The sequence below is a fragment of the Taudactylus pleione genome, unplaced genomic scaffold, assembly GCF_031769625.1.
Source record: "Taudactylus pleione unplaced genomic scaffold, aTauple2 ptg000066l, whole genome shotgun sequence".
NCBI classification, from domain to species: Eukaryota; Metazoa; Chordata; class Amphibia; order Anura; family Myobatrachidae; genus Taudactylus; species Taudactylus pleione.
In genome coordinates this window covers 12,019,129-12,031,590 of record NW_028284468.1, presented here as the reverse complement: position 1 = coordinate 12,031,590, position 12,462 = coordinate 12,019,129, and positions in this window count along the sequence as shown.

Here is a 12,462-nt window from a genome sequence, read left to right as displayed (position 1 = left end):
GCCCTGTGCGATGGCACCGGCCGCACTACCCTAGCTACGGCCCTGGTACCTAGTACAGGGCAGGTGCAAGCACATACACTGATGATGATGATAATAAATACCTAGGTCCATAAGCTGCTGATTCAAAGGCCCACACATTTCTTGATGCAACAGGTCTGTATATGGGATGTAGTTCATTTACCGCTGCACAGGATGCCGGTGGTCAAAACCCCAGCACCAGAACACCTGCGCCGGATTCCCAACATCAGTTGCAATGCAGACGCCGCAATTCCAACAGCCGTCATCCCGGACATAAGTGTAGTGGGCTGGGTTAGCATTATGCCATGGGGGGTTAGGTTTAGCCACCACCCGGGGGGGTAAGGTTAAACTGCGGGGTAGGGGGCTAGGCCGCAGACAGGAAGGGTTAGCTTTAGGCACCACTGGGGGGTATTAGGTTTAGGCACTGGGGGGGAGGGTTAAGTTTAGGCACTAAGGTAGGGGGGTTAGGTTTAGGCATTAACGGGGAGGGTTAGTGTGCGGGGGGGAGGGTTATGATGCAGGAAGGGAGGGTTAGGGTTAGGAGGTGAAGGGGGGAGGGTTAGAATACTTACGGAGCCCCTGTTAGGATTCTAAGCATCAGGATGCCACTGTCAGTGTTTTGATGGCCGGCATTTTGACTGCCGGCCTCCCATACCCAACCCCTGTATACATGTAGCCATATTTTATATATGGCTAATATTTAGGGAAGTGTATGTGGACATATCTGTATGTTTGGTGTATACTTCCATGTATATATGGATAAACTCTTGTGTTTAGATGTTATTTATTCTGGAAGGATTGTCACTGTAATATAGGTAGGAAATATCTATATTGAATATATAAGAATATATAACTGCATAAGGTAAAATCTATGTAATGGAGTGCATTATATGTATTGTGTATAGTAACATTGTAAGCATATTGGGTCCTGGAGGTAGAACCAGTGGCAGTGGCATGAGACTACCTAGGAAAGTCCTAGAAATGGCATGAGCAGCTAGGTAGTCTTTTAGTAATGCAGGGACAGGAGAGAAGGATTTGTGCTGCTGGCATTTAGGGACTGGTCACAAGGCTGTAGAGTGGGGATATATAGGCGCTGGGGTGGCAGTTAAGTCAGTCTGAAGTTCCCCCTTGATCACTCAGGTCAGATAGTCTCTCTGGTAACGCTTGGCTATTAGCGAAGGTTGGTGGCAGCGCCGGAGAGCCTCCGGCACTGAAGCCAGTGAGGGCTCTTACCATGAGCTGGGAGAAGTTACCGCGGACCCTACTGAGCTCTGGCATGCCGCAGGCTTTGTATCTGCGAAAGAGCGGCAGTGAAAAGGGGCGGCGGCCATTCCGGAAGATCCGGATGCTGGTCGTAAGCAGGCTGCCGTATCAGAATGGTGAAAGGCAGTTAGAGGCGGAGAGCCATGACAGGCAGCTACAGAGGCAGTGGGCGTGGCCTCCATTCGGGCTCCCTGTACATCAGCTAAACAGTGTAACAGAGTTGCAGTTACAGGCAACTGTAGCCCTAGCACACCCTTCATGGTCAGCTGAGTCACAGCGCAGGACAGAGCGAGTGAGTAGATAAAGAAAAGTACACTGCCCTGCGGACACTGAGTTTCAGACTAACAGGGAAAGGACAGGATAAGACTATAAGACTAATACAGTCGTTGTATGGAGACAGAATCTAATTATTGATCTTACATGATCATTTATACAGGATTTGGGGGAGAAAGAGATAGTTTGAGGAAGAATCACTTCAGGAATGTTTTTGGCTCTCAGCCAGCTTATGAAAGAAAGAAAGAAAGAAAGAAAGACAGCATAATTTAGCTGTGTACAGTGGCGTAACTATGGAGGATGCAGGGGGTGCAGTTGCTATGGGGCCCGGCAGCTTAAGGGGCCTGCTGGCCCAGCGATCGCACCCCCTGCACCCTCCGCCGAGGACGGACAGCAGCAGGCACTGGAGCGGTGTTTAAGGTAAGTATTGTTTTTTTTTCTTGTGTGTATGTCGGTGTGCGGTGGTGGGGGGCTTACTATTGGGGGCATAATATGGGGGCATTACAGGGGCCAGCCTTACTACTGGGAGCATGATATGGGGGCACTACAGGGGGCATTACAGGGGCCTGCCTTACTACTGGGGGCATAATATGGAGGCACTACAGGGGGCATTACAGGGGCTTGCCTTACTACTGGGGGTATAATATGGGGGCATTACAGGGGGCATTACATGGGCCTGCCTTATTACTGGGGGCATAATATGGAGGCACTACAGGGGGCACTACAGGGGCCTGCCTTACTACTGGGGGTATAATATGGGGGCATTACAGGGGGCATTACAGGGGCCTGCCTTACTACTGGGGGCATAATATGGGGGCACTACAGGGGGTATTACAGGGGCCTGCCTTACTACTGGGGGCATAATATGGGGCAAACAGGGGCCTTACTATTGGGGGCACCACAAGGGGCATTACAGGGGCCTTTCTACTGGGGGCATTATATGGGGGCATTACAGGGGCCTTACTACTGGGGGCATCATATGGGGGCACTAGAGGGGCCTTACTACTGGGGGCGTCATATGGGGGCCTTACTACTGGGGGCACTATTGGGAGCATTACAACTGGGGGCACTAAAGGTGCCCTTACTACTGGGGACACTTCATGGGCATTACAGGGAGCATTACTACTGGGGGCACTACAGGGGCCCTTACTGCTGGTGGCACTGCAGCGGGCATTCCTACTGGGGGCACTACTACAGGGTGCATTACTTTTAGGGGCATTATTACCAGGGGGCATTGTTACCAGGGGCATTACTATAGGGGGCATTATTACTTCTGGGGGCACTGCGTAAGGGGCACCATTACAGTGGGCATTGCATAAGGGGCACCATTACAGTGGGCATTTAATGTTTTAGGGGAACTTACTATGGGCATTGTGTAAGACCTAAGTTAGGGGGGCCCCTTAAAAATGTTGCTATGGGGCCCAAACAGTTCTAGTTACGCCCCTGGCTGTGTATATATAGCACTGGCTTACCTCTACTGACTTATATGTAATTCTTTTAAATTTGTCAGTGTATATGGATATACATTTACATCAATATTACTAAGGAAGACTGTGTTGAACTTTAATGGACTTTGAACTTCCTTTTACACTGCCAAGTGATACTAGGATTTATGCTCAGGTGGTTCTGGACATATTAAGGACCTTTGGGCCCGATTCAGAACCGGACGCTCTGAACGAGCGCTCACTCTGAATCAGGGCGTTTTTTTATTGTGCGGCCTCCTGGCCGCTCGCATAGCTGTGGGTGCCCACCCACAGCTATTGCCAGCGGCTAGGTTGATGGTCGCGATGGTCAAGACTATCGTGACCATCAGGCTTGCGACGAGACCCTTGTGGTAGGGTCTTGTGGCCGCAAGCCCCAGAGAGCTTCTGGCTCTAATAGAGCCGGAAGCTCTTCCACTGACATCACTGGTGATGTCAGTGGGGCCGCCCCCAAATGGCAGGCGTTCCTTCAATCCCCATTGACAGCTCGCCCCCTTTGGTGTGCGAGACCTGGAGCGACGGAGCACCCGTCGCGAACCGGGTCTTGATGGGCACGACGGAGCCGGCTCCGTCGTGCGCATGCCCAGTGGACAAACATCGACCCGGTTGCGAGCATTCAGCGCTTGCGACCGGGTCTGAATCAGGCCCTATATATCTGCTACATTAATGAACTTCATAGGCAGAGACTAAAATACTGAGCAACATTTTATCTGTAAGGATATTAAACTTTATAATAGTTTATATTAGTGTAAAAGGTATCCCATTTGCATATGGAAGTAAACTTGGTGTTATATATGTAGTGAATCTTGTATCAATATGTTTTTCCTCTGAATTTACAACATACTGTATGTAAATACAAAGTGTTAACCTACTATAAGCAGTGTGCAATACTTACCTCTAGGAATTGGAAGAGCGTCATCGAGGGAAGCCTGTGGAGAAAAGTAACAGGTGGTCAATTCATTATAGTAAAGTGTTAATGCACCAGTATTGTATGAATTACATGTCACATTAAATTTATCATATTACACCATATAACTCAAACAGGGCATTCCTAGGCTAGCCCTATAACCCCAGCCTAGGTGGAGGCACATATATTGTTAAGTATAGTATCTGGTAACCTAGGCTCTCTTTATAAGGTACGGGAGAGAGGGTTACATACAGTATGTGTGAAATTTTGACATTTTCCTTATTATTTTCTATTGACAAATGTACACCCATTTTACTTTCAACTCTACATTAGGCCCAATATGTTTGCAAAATACCTGAATTTGAAGAACTCCAAACTTCTTCATTCCCTTGTTAAGCTGCTCCCCCTGGGATATACTGTATGTATTCCACAGTCATCTTCCAACACTAGCCTAAATCCTTTTACACGCTGCAATATGTAGCCAGCCCAGAACCTGTATCTTTTACAATTTACTTGCGTTCCATTCCACGCATGTGCCCCAGTGATATGATAAATCCTGCAGTCTGTTTTTCCTCTCTGAAGAGTTGGTGTCAGCCTTTGATGAATCTCTCTTTGTTGCTTATCTTGCACAAGGCACAAACACTTAATAATGTAGAATAAATCTCTGCTGGCTTCCTTTCAGGCATGGAGCATTCGATGGTCCCGCCATAAATTCCCATGTCCATAATGTTTTCATTGGCTTTAATTTTGCTCTGGGGTGTGCGGGTCAGGCCTGCTAGATAGCGAGAGATGAAGGTGGAGGAAAAACAAACACTTCCTGCTAGAAATTGTCATACAAAAATACATCATGCTAAAATGCTGGCTCTAACAGGAATTGCTAGCAATTACATTATTTCTCCAAAATCCCTAGTATTCAGAAGTAATTTATCCGAACAGCATTTTCTGATGTTAATGGTTCATGACTGTAATACATATAAATTATAATTGCATACCCATAGCTCTCAACAATGCTGTAACGCTCATCGGGACAGGGGCATTGTCACAAGAGGAAGAGGGTGTATCTCGTTCCAGGCTAGGCTGCCCTTTATACATGAACACTCTCTTCTTATCAGCATATCACTGCCATAAGCAGCAGTGAATGGGACATACCTCTCAACTGATAGGGACAATGTAGTCCCAAACATGATGGCAGGACAAAGTCCCCAAAGCCAGACTGTCCTGCTGAAATTGGGATGGTTGGGAGTTATGCATACCTTACCTATACATGGAATATTGAGTAATTATTAATTGGTGTTTAAAAATGTTTTTTAAGATAGAGGAAACATTATATATTTTATGATGTAAGCACTATTTATAAAGCAATATAATAAGAAATGCTTCACACATTATTAAAATAGATTTAAACACCAAATAATAATTAATATTGCCCGTTTAATATATATGTAATAAATAATATTGCTCTCTTAATAAAATTAAACAATCGTTTTTCCAGTAATACAGTAATAACCTTTTATTTCCCTCATTAAAGAATGATCTATGTTACAGTTTCTGACTTCTATTGCAATATATCTAATAATTGCATTAATTAAAAGTGCATAGTTATTCCTCTGCTTCTGATTGGCTAGATAGATGTGTCAGTTTGATGTCGGTTTTACGGCGGCTTGGTCCAAATCCCATTATAAACCCCCCAATAAAACCGATGTAAAACAGATGCACATTGACAGTGGTTTACAAAACCCCTTGAAAACCGCTGAATAGTAAATACAGTGGTTTGGTGCTTTGATTTCCCGGCAATGTGCAGGGGTTTCAAAACCCTGGAAAATTGGATGCTTATTAAATGTATCCATTAGTGTCCATCCCTTGTAATATGATTGATTAGGCTGTGAACAGTCCTACCTGAATATAACTGTTTAAAAATACCAAAGAGAATTTCTATATAGCTGGAGTGGAACAATATGCCAAACATCTCTACAGGCAGCTGGCTGTCAGAAATATGGATTGTACTAATATAGCCATGTGTTGGGGGAGATAAAGTGCTGTCGGGAAGCACAGGTTTCCTCAATTTTACACATGTGCTTCCAGCAGTGCACTTTATAGTATATTTCTCACAGCACACCTGTAAATCAGTTTGAGAATACTGATGGTTGTTCAAGAGAGTTAAGCTGCCCATCCACTAGGCGATTAAACCTAGCGATGGAGCGATAACGACGGTCGTTATCGCTCCATCGCTTGGTAATCGCCCGCAAATCGGGCAGTAAAAGGTTAAAAACGACCATCAATCATCGCCCGAACATGACAGTCAACTTGATGACCGCCATCAGGTTGCCATGTTTGGGGATGCTTGATCTGCATACACTGAATGTCTGAACGTTCAGTGTAAGCAGTTCACCCCGCGGGAGATGACGGTATCGTAATCGTGCCATCATCCCCCGCATCGTTAAGTGGATGGGCAGCATTAGGTACTATATAATTAGGTCTAAAACTTTAGGAAACTAATTCAGAGACAACTTCATATATAGTGTGCAGACAATGCTCACCTGTATGGAAAGGGTATGTTTCAAGAGTTCAGGTACATGAGTAGATAAGCCTTAAGTAGTAGGGGAGCATTCCGAGCTGCCTCAAATTCTGCAATCTACACCTCCCAGCATGCCTGAGGAGCGGGCACAGAGGAAGGGACTTCAAAGCACACCATACACTGAGCATTTGGTGTACTGTTGACCATCGAGAGCTCTGCCATCTATGGTCGATGGTTTTAAATCATTGGGCAGAAGCCATTGATGGCGAGATACTGATGGTTTGCTTTTTGCACATGCGCAGTTGGTGTCTGCGCATGTGCAAAACGCAGCTGTGATTTAGCATTGGGCTCAGCCATTAATATTATATCATCGGTGACTGACTATTGATGGTGAGAGCACTCACCATTGACATCAGACCATCAATGGTTGCTAAACCATTGATGGTCGATGGCCAACCCTAGCTTGGTGCCAAAGTACAAGGAGAAGTAGGATTAATGCACCCTTATATAAATAAACACAGCCACTTCCTGACCCTGAGTAGAAGATTGGAGACAATGCAGTTCCTGATTCAGAGGTGGGTGCAGTGTTGATGTTGGAATCGTCTAAATCGCACTGCACATACATCCTGATGGCTACCACGGGGGGACAATTTTAGATGCAGTGAAATTAAATTTTAGTGAGCATTTCTAGGTGGGAACAGTGGGTGGCTAGTCAGACGTAGGCATTGTGCGGTCAGCATCAACAATTTTTTTCGCAGTTGAACTGATTCCGGCGGCCATTTTCAGTCAGACATTCTGCACCTCCATAGGCCTGGTGTAATGTTCAGTGGTGCATCTCTGTATGAATTCCATTGACTGTGGCATTAGCATAAAATCTCAGTTGCGCTGCATAAAAAGTCGCAGTTTAGCTCTAAACCAGGCCTTGAGCCTGCCACTGATTACAAGTGGGAAACAAGTGCTGCAGAGCAAGGCAAGGCTGCAAAGTCACCCACATCATAGGGGGACTGTAGGAGTTGTAAAGTGCTACACATCGCTTATCAGGCCAATACACAGATTATCAGCAGATTGGGTTGATAATTGTATAGTTTATGGTCACGACCGATCAGAAATGATTGGACACTCCAGGAGGAGCCGCGCCCTGTGTAGAATGGGACTGAGAAGCCCGTTACCTGCACACACCTCACCATAGGCCACACCCCCTAAATGATGTTATTTGGGGGCATGCCCGTATGGCACGCCTCCCGTTTAATGTCAGGCTGGGGGCGAGCCCAGCACTCTGTCAGTAACCCTCCTCCTGCACTGAATGGATGCCGCACGCATGTGTGCGTCATTCATTCTCTTCTCTGGGGTCCAGCACCGCATCCAAATCGGGGATACATGCGCACACCTCCGAGTCGCACTGCGCATGTATCCCCGATGCTTACTGCACAAAGACACAGTCCGAAATTGTGCGCAGATCCTTGGAGTTTCTGGGAGGTAACAGGGGAAGGGCTAGCTAGATGAGCCATGTCATGATCAGCAACAGAGGGCCTGATTCTGACCCGGACGCAAGTGGCCGTTCGCTCGTCCGCCGTACGAGCGAAAAAATTTAAATTTAAGCGCTCGCTCGTATGTTCGCTCGTAGATAACCTTCCGCCCCATATTCTCCCAACCCCTCCTCTAGCTTACGACCGTTCAAAATAGCGACCGTTCGTCTCCTCTTTGGTTGCTTTGGACGCTCGCACAAGTCAATTCCGGAAGTGGGCCTGTCAGATTTCGATTACCTGCTCTTTCATTCTGCAAACATACTTGAATCGTTTCATGCCAATCAATATATTAATTAGCTTAATTGCTCTTCACATGTTTTCAATCTTTTTTTTTTTTGAATTTCAATAAACTTTATTCTATTTTTGAGCCTGTAGGACATATGACTCATACAATAACCAATAGAATGGTTCCTGTTAATTTACAAAGTACATTAGCCAATCAAATTTTTTCTATGGCCTTTATTAAAACTGTTTTGTGTAAAAAAAATCATTGCCATCATGAGAGCCTCCGCATTTACTAGGCGTGAGCTATTGGTCCTCACCGAGGTGATGGACCGGCGGGTTACAAGCAAGCCTCCCCCCATCACCAACCGCCTGAAGCGTATGGCCTACATGGAGGTTCGCCACCGCCTGCGCTCCATCAGCTGTCGCCGAAATATCGGGCAGTTAGAGCGCAGGTGGTCGGATCTGCGCTGCCGCACGCCACACCTGCTGGCATGTTTGCAGATGCAGATAGAAGCAAGTAAGTGTTTTTTTTTATTTTGTGGTCATTTTTTGCGTCCCTACCTACGTGTGCATGTTTCCAGTTGTTGTACTGTTTTTACATTTTTGGTGTGGTACATTTGTTCCCAAACCCCCCCCAATAAAAACCTAAACATTTTTCATCCATCATTTAGGGGCTGAGCGCAGACTCCGGCATAGACTTCGAAGGAGGCGACGGGCTCGTCCCCTATCACCCACTCCCAGCCAAAACACCTCTACCCAACCTTCCCCCAATTCCCCCTTCACCCCAGACCGGCCAGAACCTGAGGCCCCTCCCTCTCCCAATTTTCCAAACCCACAAAATTCAACCTCCACCCCTCTCTTTTCTTCACCCCCCCTCCCCCCTCTCTTTTCTTCACCCTCCCCTCCCCCCCTCTCTTTTTTTCACCCTCCTCCATGAGCCAAATCTCCCCTCCTTCTTTGGACCAGCACTGGCCCACCTCAGAGGAGGAGGATGTAGGGGCTCCAAGAGCCGGAATACAGATGACCGGTATGTTTCCCTTTTAAAATATGATTGTTTTTGCTTTTTTGGCTTTTTGGGTGATGTCCTTTTGCCTGTGCATTTCTAAATGTTTCATTATTTTAAATTTTTGGAAAAAAAAATTTTTCTAGACATTGTCTTGGATGTTTACCACTGACACCTATCAAAACACTCATACTTGTGTATTTCTTGTTTACCGTACCAACAAATGTATTTTTTTGGCGTACTTCGCCCTTTTTTGGGTTGGCTTTTTGTGTGTAAATTTTTAAGTTTGTATTTCTACGCTGCTTTTACAGTTCAATAAGGAGACATTAGTGCGCTAAATAGTACGTTCAGTTAAAAATAAAAACAACTCAAACAATATTTCGCAAAAGAGTACGCTATATTTAGTGGGAAGACATGATTGGTCCTCCAACCCAAAAAAAAACACTTAGCGAAACATAGGCAATGACCAACACATCGAAATTGTGACTTCATGAAAATAAAAACACTTACCAAAAACAGACAAATAACCCAAAGTCCAAAAACGTCAAGGGGGCAAGGCCAAAATAACTGTTAAAAAAAAAAAACATAAGGACTAACATTTTAAAAATATTTACTATTATTGTTTACGGTGGTTTTGAAAAAGACTTACTCAAAAACTCCAAAATAAAAAGGTAAACAATAAAAAAAAGCGAACGTAAAAAAAATAAGTATGAAAAATAAAAAAAAAATCACAATCGAAAACTCCAAACTCCGCACTAGAAAAACCGCACACAAACACCTCCTCCATCAAACCTCCAACATTCCTCACCCGCCACCTCGACTCGAGTCACACCAAGCCATAAATAGTCTATTTTCCCGCTCAAATTACGGACGGACAATAGGAGCGCCGAATAATGCTGACGCATGTATAAAAACGTCGCTGAAAACCCCAATCGGTCTGCTGTAGTGAGACCTGAAACTCCAAAATGGCTACAGAGCAGCAAAGCACTGGCCAAGAGGCGCCAGGTAAGTATTTGTATTTTTGGTTCTAGAGGATTTTGTAGAACCAACATTTTAGGCACATTTTACATTAAAAATTTTATTTCCAAAAAAAAAAGGTATTGAGGATGTAATGGAAGAGGCTGCTGGCCCTAGCAGGCCAAGAAAAGCCACCAAAAAAAACACCAGCCACAATTCTCAAGAACAGAGATGGAGGTTTTGGTCCAAATGTGCGTTGACACCCTGCCCCAGGCAGCAAGGAATATGGGTGCAAGCCACAAATGGAAAATGTGGGAGGACATAGCCAGTGCTGTCAATAGGGTTGGTGAGTTTGAACGAGCAACCCAGTTCGTCAAACGCCGGTACGTACAAATTACATTTTAATAAAAAGTGTTTAAATGCTGCAGGAATAATGCCAACTTTTTAACCCACAGCACTAATCCAGGGGTAACGTGCCGGTCTATTGAACTGCACGGAAAGGAGCCCCCTAAAAGGGTCCACTCACCTCCCCAGTCTCCACCCACACACACCCCCAAGTGGATCGCTCACCCCACCTGGGTGCCTGGGACCAAACAGGATTAGTACTGTTTTTTTCCAATAAACCCTTTGGCCCCCATTTCTGCCTCTGTCTTCATTTCCTCACCCACCACCTCCAGTCCATTAGACCCCCTTCCCTCCCTACACCCCATCACTCCACAAACAACATCGAACACAAAAGACCACAACACACTATTACTCCAGCATTACACCCATAGGGCGAGCGCACCCTCCGCACCCTCTACCCCTTTATATCGTTACACAGGACCCGGTACTCCTGCTTTTAGGAAGGTGCAGCACCCCGACACAAACAATACATCTCACATCCCATCTGCCCATACAGCAGAGCGCAGTTCTAACCCATCATTTGCAGTTCACCCAGAAATTAGCAGCTGAGTAGTTCACCTGCGTACGGTTTTTTGCTAGTAACAAAAGGCTATTTGCTAAACACCTTACAAGCATTTTTGCAATTCTAAACTGATTGTTTTTGAGGCCTCAATTGATCAATCGGGAAACCATCGATAAGCCGCGGGAGGAATGAAGAGACTATCGTCATTGTGGTAGAGAATACCAGACCACAAGCTATGCGAGCAGTTTGAATGGAAAGTTGATCAGACAGTGACGTAACACTTTTTCCGTTCACATTGGCCGTTCACATCAGATAATGTATGTACGCCCAAAAAACGCCTCGCCACGCCTGCGTTTTCCCATCTCCACCCCTGTCACCGCCCCAAAACGGAAAGTTCGACGAACGACGAACGACTGAAAAAATTATCGCAATCAGCCATACGCACATGCGCACTGTTACACCGACGCATGCGTTACCTGACAACATCGGACTGCTGCGAGCGTACGGCCGCTTGCGAGCGGCTCTGACTGAGGGCCAGTGTCCAAAAAATGCAGCTGTACTGACCCTGGCAGCCATGTTCAGACAGAGAACTTGTACGTGCCTTAGAGTTGGTGCAATCTTTGATGGAGTGACCAATGGTGTGTCTTAGGGGTGTGCACCGGCCACTTTTCGTGTTTTGTGTTTTGGTTTTGGATCTGGATCTTTCTTCGTGTTTTGGATCTGGATTGGTTTTGCCAAAACCACCCTTCCGTGTTTTGGGTTCTGGGTTTTGTGTTTTGGATCTGTATTTTTTTTTAAAAAAGCATAAAAACAGCTAAAACACAGAATTTGTTGGTTTCTCTGCTCCTATGCTATTATTAACCTCAATAACCTTAATTTCCACTCATTTCCAGTCTATTCTGAACACCTCACACCTCACAATAGTGTTTTCATGTCCAAAAGGTTGCACCGAGGTAGCTGGATGACTATGCTAAGCGACACGAGTGGGCGGCACAAACACGTGACCCATCTAGGAGTGACACTGCAGTGGCAGACAGGATGGCAGTTAGAAAAACTAGGCCCCAAACTGTACATAATGCAAAGAAAAAAAAGAAGTGCAAGATGGAATTGTCCTTGGGCCCTCCCACCCACCCTTATGTTGTATAAACAGGACATGCACACTTTAACAAATCAATCATTTCAGCGCCAGGGTCTGCCACACAACTGTGGCTGAAATGATTGGTTCGTTTGGGCCCCCACAAAACAAGCTGGCAATTAATGTGTCCCTGCACAAACTGGCTCTACGGAGGCAAGATGTCATCCTCATCCTCCTCATCCACCGATTCCTCACCCTCTTCAGTGTGTACATCCTCATCCTCACAGAGTATTAATTCGTCCCTGCTGGAAC